The sequence below is a fragment of the Myotis yumanensis genome, unplaced genomic scaffold (genome assembly GCF_028538775.1).
Source record: "Myotis yumanensis isolate MYYU_CA2020_CCGP unplaced genomic scaffold, mMyoYum1.0.hap1 SCAF_1, whole genome shotgun sequence".
NCBI classification, from domain to species: Eukaryota; Metazoa; Chordata; class Mammalia; order Chiroptera; family Vespertilionidae; genus Myotis; species Myotis yumanensis.
The window spans coordinates 197,713,338-197,725,708 of NW_027223752.1; positions in this window are offsets into that span (position 1 = coordinate 197,713,338).

Here is a 12,371-nt window from a genome sequence, read left to right on the forward strand (position 1 = left end):
TTTCTTCTTCCTCTTCTTAAAGAATACCTTTCAGCATTTCATATAATGCTGGTTTGGTGGTGATGAACTCCTTTAGCTTTTTCTTATCTGTGAAGCTCTTTATCTGACCTTCAATTCTGAATGATAGCTTTGCTGGATAAAGTAATCTTGGTCGTAGATTCTTGCTATTCATCACTTTGAATATTTCTTGCCACTCTCTTCTGGCCTGCATGGTTTCTGTTGAGAAATCAGCTGACAGTCGTATGGGTACTCCCTTATAGGTAACTGACTGTCTTTCTCTTGCTGCTTTTAAGATTCTCTCTTTGTCTTTTGCTCTTGGCATTTTAATTATGATGTGTCTTGGTGTAGTCCTCTTTGGATTCCTTTTGTTTGGGGTTCTCTGTGCTTCCTGGACTTGTAAGTCTATTTCTTTCACCAGGTAGGGGAAGTTTTCTGTCATTATTTCTTCAAATAGATTTTCAATATCTTGCCCTCTCTCTTCTTCTGGTACCCCTATAATTCTGATGTTGGTACGTTTGAAGTTGTCCCAGAGACTCCTTACACTATCATTGTATTTTTGGATTCTTTTTTCATTTTGCTTTTCTGGTTGGATGTTTTTTGCTTCTTCATATTTCAAATCTTTGACTTGATTCTTGCGATCCTCTGGTCTGCTGCTGGGAGTCTGTATAATATTCTTTATTTCAGTCAGTGTATGCTTAATTTCTAGATGGTCCTTTATCACAACATCAAGGGTCTCACTAGATTTCTTGAGGATCTCACTACATTTATTGGCGGTTTCTAGAAAATTCTTGAAAAATCTTAGAAACGTGGTTTTGAACTCTATATCCAGTCGTTTGCTATCCTCCATTTCTGTCATTTGTGACCTGTTTCTTTGTCTTCGCATTTTGTCTGCTTCCCTGTGTTGGTAGAGTAGTTTTGTGTGCTAGGTGTCCTACAGGGCCCAGTGGCTCAGCCTCCCCAGTTTACCTGAGGTGGACACTCTTGGTGCACCCCCTTGTGGGCTTTGTGCACAGTCTTGTTGTAGTTATGCCTTGATTGTTTTAGGTGTCACTGGGAGAAATTGACCTCCAGGCCAATTGGCAGTGAGAATCAGCTGTGTCTGCAGTGGGAGAACTTCTGTGCTGAAGACACCCTTCTGGGGCAAGACTTGCTTCAGTGGGGCTTTGGTGCTCACTGAGTCTGCCCCCTGAGTGTGTTCCTTATGAATCTGAGGAGTTGTAATCTGGGTGGTCCCACTCTGACCACTGGGTACACTGGCTCTTGGATCTAAGGAGGTGCTAATTAAGCCTCTTCCTGAGGTTACCCAGCAGGAGCTATGAAGAGATATGCAGATTCCCCTTCCTTTTTTGGGGGTTTGGGGGTGCCCAGATGAGGCCCAGCTGTGAAGCAATGCAAGCTGCTGTGGGGCCTTGGGCCTTCTCTTGGAAGTTCTGGGTCTGTCTGGACCACCTGCAATTTGTTAGGTAGTTGTCAGGTTGCAAAGGACCCGGGCATTCATATGCAAAGGGCTTTGTAGCAGCCTGGATGGGGCGGGGTCTCGGAATCAACAGGGCAGATCAAGCAGCTATGGCTGATTCTCAGCCCTGCCCCACGGGGCCGCGTGTCTCAGTGTCCCTGTAATTGCTGCCAGCACCTCTGAGGGAAAGCCGCCCTCAAGTTCCGAGTTCTGCCTGCTGCCAGACCGTCCAGTTTCTCCCTGTATGAGCCCTGGGACCCCAGAGATTTCCCAGAACCAGAGTTCAGAGCAGTTGGGAGCTTGTGACTCCCTCCCGATTCAAAAAGACAGCTGTGTCCTCAGGTGCCCGCCCCTTTCCAGGCACGCTGGAGCCTGTACCTCTGCACTTTACTTTCTTAGCTCCTCTGAGTCTGTGTGCTCTTCTCTTTCCTTCTAGTTGTAGAATTTCCACTCAGCCAGCCTTCCTGTGGTTCTGGATGATGACCGTTCTGTCTTTTAGTTGTATTTTTGAAGTTGTTGTCGGAGGCAGCAATTTCCGGTGTTTTCCTATGCTGCCATCTTGGTTTCTCCTCTAAGGTAGTTTTTTTTTATAAGGAGAGTTCTCCTCATCATGTGGAACGTAAGTAGTGCACTTAATGTTTTTAGTTTTTTGACTGGTATTGACCTAGCACTGCCGGGGGTCTTAATCCAGCATCTAGAAGGGGTTCAGGAATCTAAAGAAGGTACTGTGTGTAAATTATTAAAGAGTCCAGAGACGAAACATAATTTTGGAAGGCTTTTGGGGGGCCAGAGGAGCTTGGCTAAAGAAACCAAGTTCTCTTGAATCTTTGGACCCCTTGCCTTTTATTAACATAAATTGTCCTAAAGCAAGGTAGATTTACATATCAAAGGGCAAGGTTTAGTATATAGAATCAATTGTCAGATTGGGGGAAATTGCCTATGGCTGTTCAGGCGTTTAGCCAGCAGGAGGCAATAACATGTAGATTGAAATGCCCTCAGCTGTCTGGCAGCAAGCAATCATTTATGCATCCTTTTCAGGTTTGGGGAAATGCCCTTAGCCATTTCCAACAGGAAGTAACATATGTGATTCAGCCCTTGCTGAGTCCCCAAGTTCCATCAACCTTTTGATGAAACTTTTTCATTTATGACATGCTGGAATTAGCTTCCGGCATAGTATAATACTTAAATGTCCCCGTAGGATTAAGTAATGTGTAATAATTATCTTATCTTATAGACTTATAAAAGAGTAGTTTGTAGCCTAAAATTACAATTGGCCTATCCATCTATAATAAATCTTGTTTCACAAAATTCACAGCTCAGACTATATTATATTTCACAGTTTATCAGTAATCTAAACATAACTTCCTTCTATATTTTCTTGGTATTGACATATTACTGAGTTAGAATGCAATCATGATCCTTAGGTTTGGTGAATGAACTAGAAAGAGAATTTCAGGTTCATACACAGGGGACATAGTGAGTGAATACTGAGAATATTTCTTATGCCAACCACCTGTCTAAATAACAATGAGATGAGCTCCAAGTTATTTAATTTCAACAACATCAAAAGAGGTACTAATTACTACCAACAAAAAGACTTGTAACTGGGCACATGGTAGAGGAATAAAGGAAGCAAGATCACTGGTAAGGGGATGAAAAAGAACAATGAGCAGTAACAAATATAATTCAATTTAAATTGAATTAAGGTTAAGCACAGGTGTAATCAATGCACTGTAGCACCATTACCTAAAACAGTGGTTCTCAACCTTGGCTGCACATTAGAATCACTTGGGAATCTTTTTAAAATCCTGATTTCTAGGCCTCATCCTCCGGAAATTCTGTTTCTTTGTTACTAATGTTGTGGCCCCACTCCATAACAAAGAAACAGAATTTCCGGAGGATGAGGCCCAGAAATCAGGATTTTAAAAAGATTCCCAGGTGATTCTAATGTGCAGCCAAGGTTGGGAACCACTGACCTAAAAGGCCAGTACTTGTGCTGCTGGTGATATATGGGATAACTTTAGGTAGGATTTATTTTAATGTTTATACAAGAAAATAAAGCTACTATATCAAACTCAGTATTTGGTGAATGTTCTTGCTTAGGGATTAGCTATATTAAAAGTGATTCTATTTTACAAATTTAAGGAAATTGATTTAGAGGTATTAGTGCTTATCACAAAATTATGACGATTGCAACTGAAATTTGAAAAACACTATAACAACTCATTGAAAGAACAATTAATTTTAAGCAGGATAGAAAATGAACATTTTAAATAGAGCATTTGGATGAGACCTTATAATATAGTATAACTAGAAATTCATGCACTGGGGGTGGGGTTCCCTCAGCCCAGCCTGCCCCTCTCACACTCCAGGAACCCTCAGTGAATGTCCTACTGACGGCCACAGTCTGGCAGCAGAGGCTCGGAGCAGGTGTCCAGTGTGTGTGTGTGTGTGTGTGTGTGTGTGTGTGTCTATGTGTCTGCTGGGGCCTGCCCCAGCTGCACCACGTAGGCTCAGAGCAGTTTCCGCGTGTGTGTGTGTGTGTGTGTGTGTGTCCCCATTGGGGGCCTGCCCCTAGCTGCATTGGAGGCTCAGAGCAGTTGCCCTGTGTGTGTGTGTGTGTGTGTGTGTGTGTGTCTGCTGGGGTCCTGCCCTCAGCCACATCTTGGAGGCTTGGAGCAGGTGCCCCTCTGTGTTGCTCTCTCAGGCTCCTGGCCTCTACTGTCTGTTGTTCTCTCCCTTGAGCTGTGGTCAGGGTGGGGTGCTGCCTGCAGGCTGCGCTTTCCAGCTCACAGATCGCCATGGCAACCAGGGAGCAGGCCCTCCTGGGTGCTGCCTGCAGGTGGCACTTTCCTGCTCAGGGATCGGGGAGCAGGCCCTGCTGGGGGCTGCCTGTGGGCCGCACTTTCCTGCTCTCAGATTGCCATGGCAACGGGAGCAGGCCCTGCTGAGTGCTGCCTGCGGGCTGCACTTTCTTGCTTAGGGATCGCCACAGCAACTGGGAGCAGGCCCTGCTGGGGGCTGCCTGTGGGCTGCACTTTTCTGCTCTCCAATCACCAGGGCGACCCAGGGGCAGACCCTCCTGGGTGCTGCCTGTGGGCTGTGCTTTCCTGCTCGCAGATCGCCATGGGGTCCTGGCTGGTGGAGGGGCTTAGGCAGCACACAGGGGTCCTGGCTGGAGGCGGGCTTAGGCAGCACGATCCAGCCACCTAAACCCCGCCGCCCAGTGCCGCACATGGGGCCCGGATGGCAGCTCACGCTGGTTCACCCTGTCTGCAGTATGCAAATTAGCCGCCATCTTGGTTAGTGGTTAATTTGCATATCGCTCTGATTGGCTGATGGGCGTAACGAAGGTACGGTCAATTAGCATCTTTGTCTTTTATTAGATAGGATGAATCCCTACTATACATTTTTAGTAGTAGGAAAGTAGGGGTGGGCAATTCTAGACTTGGATTATTAGACTAACAAAACAGAATGCCTTCTTAGTTAATGTAATAGGTGTTTTGTTTTGTTTTTGACCAGGTTGACATTCTCAAGAAAAACACAAAATTACAAGTCATTATTTAGAAAACAAATGCTTATTTATGGGTTTATAAAGAGGGTAATATATATGCTTCAGTAGGTATAAAATATATTACAAACAAGGCAGGGTGAAATATTATGAATAATTTTATTTTTAAATTTTATTGTTGTTATTGTTTTTTACAATTACAACAATTAAATATTGTTTTGATAGTAACTATATGTATTTGCCAATCCTTTCAAATTTATACAAATGAAATCTTCTAGAATTATTTTTTTAAATCTTTATTGTTGAAAATATTACATAGGTCCCCCTTTTATAATTCTTGCAATTCAAGCTCAAATAGTGACTCTCTGGCAAAATACGCAAGCCCTCTCTAAAAACATTTTATTTTATGAAAAATTAATAAATTCAAATTTAAATTAGTTCAATAATTTTGTTACAAAATAAAGAGCAGTTTAGAACAAACACTGTGAAAGAAGCACTGGGTTTGAGATTAGAACAAACTAACTTTGAATCAATATTCCTCCAGTTAATAGGTATGTGTCATTAGCTGATTTTTACCTCTGTACTGAGATAAACACCATGAAAACTACAAAAGATTCCAAATGTAAAAGGTAATCATTGCTAGTGGGCTCAATGGAGAAGAGAGTTTAGTATATTAAAGTAGGATTTGGTCATGACCCTTGTGCCAGAGGCACTTGTGTAACAAATGACCAGTTGATTTTCTAGGGGTTCATTATATTTCTTTGATTTGAGTCCCTAGTCAGATTCTTAAAAACAGACCCAATAGAATGGTTTATTGTGTCCTATTTATAAGTGAACTAACTCTCCTCACTAAAGTGTTTTAAGTCTCTCCAAGAGGAATAATCATTTTCTGGCCACCACCTTTTTTTGGGGGTGCCCTGTCCAGACAGCTGGTGATCTCACCATTTTAAGACTCATACACCAGGTGACCCAGGCATGCCTCTCCCATATGGTCTGCTGGGAAGCTCCGCTGTACGGCTTTGGCTTCCAAAGTTACTCTGCAAAGTACTAGAAGCTCTTAATTGCTGCCATGTACTGCTCTGATGAGTCTTGGGGTTCTTCCAGACCTCTGGATCTTGTTTAGGAGTAAAATTATTTTTTAGTGCAATTTTTCTCAGCAAAATTTATCTCCCTGTTTCCAAGCTTCTATTTTTCTACCATATTTCATTGGTCATTGTTGTGCTATAATTTTGGATTAGATCCTATGTTCTACAGAGGAAATGTTCACAAATAGAAAAGAGGGAACTTAGGTGGGCTCAAGTAATTGGCACTTTTAAGTTCTTAAGGTAATCATTTTAGTCTTAGTTGAAAAATGGACATATTTACCATATGAACCTTACAGAAATGTTGAGTGTTGTAGGGTATGCTAAAACTCTTTAAGAACTATAAAGTGCTATCTAAATAAAAAATATTACCATCATTATTACTATTGTTAGGATGACCTATGTTTTACCCTTATACCCTTACACCCCACCCTTTGCTCTCCAAACCTGTTTGGAATAAGGTGCGGCAAGTTTGAGTAAAGTACCACTCCCTATTTTTAGGGGCCCTAAGATTCCCCAAAAGCACTCTCATGAGGCTATGATTATACTGTGCAAATTTATCAAACACAGACATAAAGAACTCTCAACAATTAAGATAGCTCATCAGATATGTATAAATGCCACATATATTCAACTGAGGTCATAGAGTTACTCTCTGGCAGGTATTTTGCCACTGAAATGTGAGGGTGAGTAATAGAAAACTAGGAACAAGAAAACTGCCTGGACAGAGATCCCTTGGTTCCCATGTAGACAGGAATCTCCAAAATGAGTGTGACCTCTACACAGTGATGGAACAGCCTTGGTCAGAGCAGTTATTAATTGTACAGACTTTTCAAACCATATAATTTTGTTCAGTAGGGTCAGTCAGTCACAGCCACTCTTTAATCAAGCCTGATTACAATCACTAACATTGAATGAGCACTTACTATCTCTTTCAGTTCTCATAATGTCCTTGTGGGAATCATCTGCATTTTACAGAGTAATAAAATCAGCTCTAGTAAATGAGGCAAGGTCACAAGATAGTGAGTACAGAGGCATTACATCTAAAAAGAACCCAGTCACTTTTCACCACACACGCAACCTCTCTTTAGAGAGCTGGTGAGGCTTCTGTGACCAAAGCAAACTCTTAAGAAAAAAGTAATGTGAGTGAAATACTGCTTATTTTCTGTTCAAGACTATGTGAGTTTGCAGGATTGGCTAGAAGAAGTGGAATATCACAAATATGCACAACTAGTCGATTACTGCATTGTCTTTATATACTTTCCTAAGAGCCTTACCCATAATAGTGTACAATACACACATTAGATGCAACCCAATAATAAAAAATAGGCAACTCTCAGGTTCTTTCTTGTTCATGAGAAAGCAACATAGAGAACTTTCTTAATATTTGATAGACCACATACAGACCGGATTATATGGATGAGTGATATACTGAAAAACCCATCTGGGCAATTAAGAGAAAGTGGCAATTTTCCTTTTAATTATTGAAATAATTATCTAAATTTTTTACTTCCTATTTACAAAGTGAGTCTAAAAATTGTAGGAGGATAAGACAAGAACCCAGTGTTTTCAGTCCCTATCTCATAACCCCTTCACTTAAATTTTATTGTCTTTGCAGAAAAACAGTTGTCAGGTCAATGAATTAACAAGAATGTATTGCCCACTTTGGGCCAAGCAGTCTTTTAAGTATTACTGTTGTAACAAGAAGAAAGGCAGAGAACATGGCACAGAAATAAGCCATAAAAAAAGGCAGATGGGGTGGCAGATGAGTTAGTGGGAGCTTGTAAATGCTCTCTTCTGATCATTTCTATCTTCTCAGTAAAATGGAATCAAGGTCATTAGCCGAGGGTGAGGTTGAAAGAGGAGTTATTGGAGACTTGAGAAGAGAAGGTATAAAATAATTGTTTATTTCTCACACAGGAGAGAGAGTAATAATTAGTATGATGACCAGAAAGCACTAAGGGCCAATGTACGATTAGTGGTCCTGCATTTAAAGTGAGATTCATCAGCATAGTTGATCATTTTTTCCCAGCCACAGTTGTATAATCACAAAGTATCTTGAAAGTTGTATTTGGAGTTTTATTACATGACTAGAGGCCCGGTGCACAAAAATTTGTGCACTGGGGGGGTGGGGGGGGGAAGGGGGGTCCCTCAGCCTGGCCTGTGCCCTCTCGCAGTCTGGGACCCCTTGGGAGATAATGACCTGCTGGCTTAGGCCTGCTCCCGGGTGGCAGAGGGCAGGCCCAATCCCTAGGTGCAGCGCCTGGTCGGGCTCAGAGCAGGGCCGATTGGGGAGTTGGGGCGCCGCCCCGTCATGCACAGAGCAGGGCGGATGGGGAGGTTGCGATGCCACCCCTAGTCACGTTCAGGGTAGGGCCGATTGGGGGATTGGGGCACCGCCCCGTCACACTCAAGGCAGGGTCGATGGGGAGGTTGTGGCGCCACACCCTGCCACGCAAAGAGCAGGGCCGATCAGGGGGTTGGGGCGCTGCCCCCTGTCACACACAGAGCAGGGCCCATCAGGGGCTTGGGGAGCTCCCCCCTGTCACGCACAGAGAAGGGCCAATCAGGGGGTTGAGGAGCTCCCCCCTGTTACGCACAGAGCAGGGCCAATAGGGGAGTTGGGGCGCCACACCCTGTCACACACAGAGCAGGGCCGATCAGGAGGTTGGGGCGCCGCCACTGTCACACTCAGGGCAGGGCCGATGGGGAGGTATGGCTCTACCCCATCTCACATAGAGCAGGGCCCGTGGGGGGGGGGGGGGTTGGGGCGCTGCCCCCTGTCACACACAGAGCCACAGGGCAATCAAGGGGTTGGGGCGCCGCCCTCTATCACCCACAGAGCAGGGCTGATCAGGGTTGGGGCGCTGCCCCCTGTCACACACAGAGCTGCAGGGCAATCAGGGGGTTGGGGCGCTGCCCCCTGTCACACACAGAGCTGCAGGGCAATCAGGGGGTTGGGCGCTGCCGCCTGTCACACACAGAGCCGCAGGGCAATCAGGGGTTTGGGGCGCTGCCCCCTGTCACACACAGACCTGCAGAGCGATCAGGGGGTTTGGGCGCTGCCCCCTGTCACACTGATCCTGGTGCCGGGAAGCCTCGCGGCTCCGCTGATCCCGCCCGGCAGGGTCACAGATCCGGGTCCCAGACCACAGACAGCTTTGCCTGCTGCCGCCTGCCTTCAGTATGCAAATTAGCCGCCTTCTTGTTGCTTCAGGGTGGGGGTCCCCACTGGGGTGCCTGGCCAGTCTGGGTGAGGGGCTGAGGGCCGTTTTCAGGCTGGCGGGCGACTGGAGCTCCAAACCTCTCCTTTTTTTCTTTTTTTTTTATTCTGGCATTTATTTACCTTCTATGGCTGTCACTGGAGCTGAGAGCCGGCTTTCTTTCTGAGGCTCCGCTGAAAGCAGGTTTCTGGCCTTTGTTTTCTGTATTCGAAACAATGTTGTGACTCCAGCTCTGAGATCCCGGCTGACTGACAGGAGCTTTCTGGGGTTTTGTTTATCTTCTGTAAATGTTACTATGTTTCCAACTGAAGCTCAGAGGCCAGCGGGGACGTTGGAGTTCTCTGTCACTGAAGGAAGCAAGCCTCCCTGTTCACATCAGCTGCCTGGCTGCCGGCCGCCATCTTGGCTGACAGTTACTTTGTATATACTCACTGATTAGCCAATGGGAAGGGTAGCGGTCGTACGCTAATTACCATGTTTCTCTTTTATTAGTGTAGATTATGACTGAGAGAGGATTATAGGAATGAAGATATGTGCCAGGGGATGAGTATAATGAGGGACCATGGGATTTATCCTGGGTAAGTGAGCACTGCCAGCATGAGAATGATGGGAGACAGTGAAACATATATAAATGCCAGTGGGATTCAAGTCAGGGTACAAAGGCAGTGAGCTGGAAAGATGAGTGGTGGTAGTTGAAGAGTTGGATGATTAAAATTTAGGTTATGGAGAAATTGAAGCTGTTGAGAATAACAGTATAGAGAACATGAGTATGAGAGTAGGCAGCTGAAGTAGAGAGAAGAACAAGGTCATTGGTACAAATAATGAAGACAGAAATAGAATGTAAACAATACAACAAAATAGACAGCAACAAAGCAGTCTAGGAAACTTCAAGGTAGCTGCTAAGGGGAGTGAGGGGGGCAGGAACAGTTGTGAGAGGAACTGGCCCTTAAGCATTAGAGCATCACAGTGAAAGATTTCCAGAAAAAGAAATGCCAGCAGCTGGGGAAAGGAAGTTAGAAATACAGAGGAAGGGGGACATTTTAGACAGAGGATATTGTAAGCAGAACAGTGGTGGGTGAATGTAAGGAACAGAAGAACACGTGTGCGGGCAAGTACTATACATTAAGCCAAAGGTAGGTTAAACATAGCCAATGAAAGGCCCTTATTTTAAAAATGGAAAATATATCATGCCCTCTCATATTTAAAATTGCCCATTGGTTTCCTATACCCTTAGAATTAATAACACCTTTCCATGGCCTTCAGGGGCCCCATGATTTGGTCCTTGCCTGTCTCTCTGGTTTAACCTTCTCTAGTCTTTGTTGGATCCACCGGGATCAAGTAACACTGGCCTCATTTCTTTCAGGAACTCAACAAGCTACTCCTTTTCCAGCTCCAGGAACTTGCTGCCACCTGGTTGTCCATTCCCAGTTCTTCTAAAAGTTATTTCCTCATAATTCGCCTCTAAGATCAAATGGCCTCTCTTCAGGGATGACTTCCTGCTACCCAGTTAAGGACCCTACCACAGGCCTCTAGTCACTTTTTATTCAGTAATGTATTTTATTTCCATGAGTGAAATTTCCATGGCTTGTTTATTTTCAGTTTCCTTTCACTAAACTACTTACCACAGTTTTTTCAGCAACTGAATCAGTTTTTAGCACATAAAACTGATCTTGGTAAATATTTCTTGAATAAATGAATACTAAGCTAAAGAGTTTATAGCCTCCGTAATAAGAACTATATGAAGGTTTTTGAGCTAGAGATTCACATTATCAGAACTATATATTTGTTTTAACGAGGGGTGGTAAACACACAATACAACATACAAGTGAGGCATTATAGAATTGTACACCTGAAACCTATGTAATTTAATTAACCAACTAGAGGACCAGTGCACAACATTCGTACACTGGAGGGGTGATCCCCTCTCGCAGCCTGAGACCCCTCAAGGGATGTCCACCTGCCAACTTAGGGCCGCTCCCTGCCCTAAGCTGGCAGGTGGACAACCTGGAGGGTCCTTAGTGCTGCCGCAGAGGTGGGAGAGGATCCTGCCACCAATGCTGCGCTCGCCAGCTGTGAGCCCTGCTTCTGGCTGAGCAGCGCTCCCCCTGTGTGAGCACAATGACCACAAGGGGGCAGCTCCTACATTGAGCGTCTGCACCCTGGTGGTCAGTGTGTGTCATAGTGACTGGTTATACTGCCGTTTGGTCTATTTGCATATTAGCCTTTTATTATATAGGATTATTATATAGGATGTCCACCCCAATAAATTCAATAAAAATATTTTTTAACAAAATGTATATTTGGAAGATAATTCTGGCAACAACAGTATAGAATGTATTTAAGGGGAAATTATCTGGAGATAAAGGATCTATTAAGGGCTATAGTGATTGTCCAGATAAAACACATTGAATGCCTGAGGTAGGTAGCATGGTGTTAGGAAAATGTACAAAGTGGGAAAATATGGAAGAAAATTCAAAGTTAAGCCTATTAGGTGAGGGAGTTGTAGAGAGGGAGCTATCATATGATTTGAAGGTTCAGAGAGAGTAACTGAAAAATTATAAATAATGTTATTAATTCTTATTTTGGTTTTTCAAAATGTGATTAAAAATAAATAAAATATAGGGAGACAGGAATAAGATATGAACAGACTAAGGTAGAAAGAGAGTGTTGTGATAAGAATGAGGCAGAAGAACCAACTAGAAGGAAGAAAAAAGAGAAACCCACTATGAGACAGTAAAGAAAAAAAAAAGATTAGTGAAGATATTGAGAAATTATAACATTTTTACATTGTTGATGTGAATATAAAATAGTATAGACACTTTAGAAAAGTTTAACAATTTCTCTAAATGTTAAACATAGATTTATCCTCTGACCCAGAAATCCAACTCTCAGACATACATGCCAAAGAAATGAAAACACATGTCCATACAAAACTTAAACATAAATATTTACAGCAGCATTTATAATAGCCAAAAAGTAGTAACAATCCAAATATCCATCAGCTGATTAATATATAAACTAGAGGCCCGGTGCACAAAAATTTGTGCACTCAGGGGGGAAGGGGGAGGTCCCTCAGCCCGGCCTGTGCCCTTTGGCAG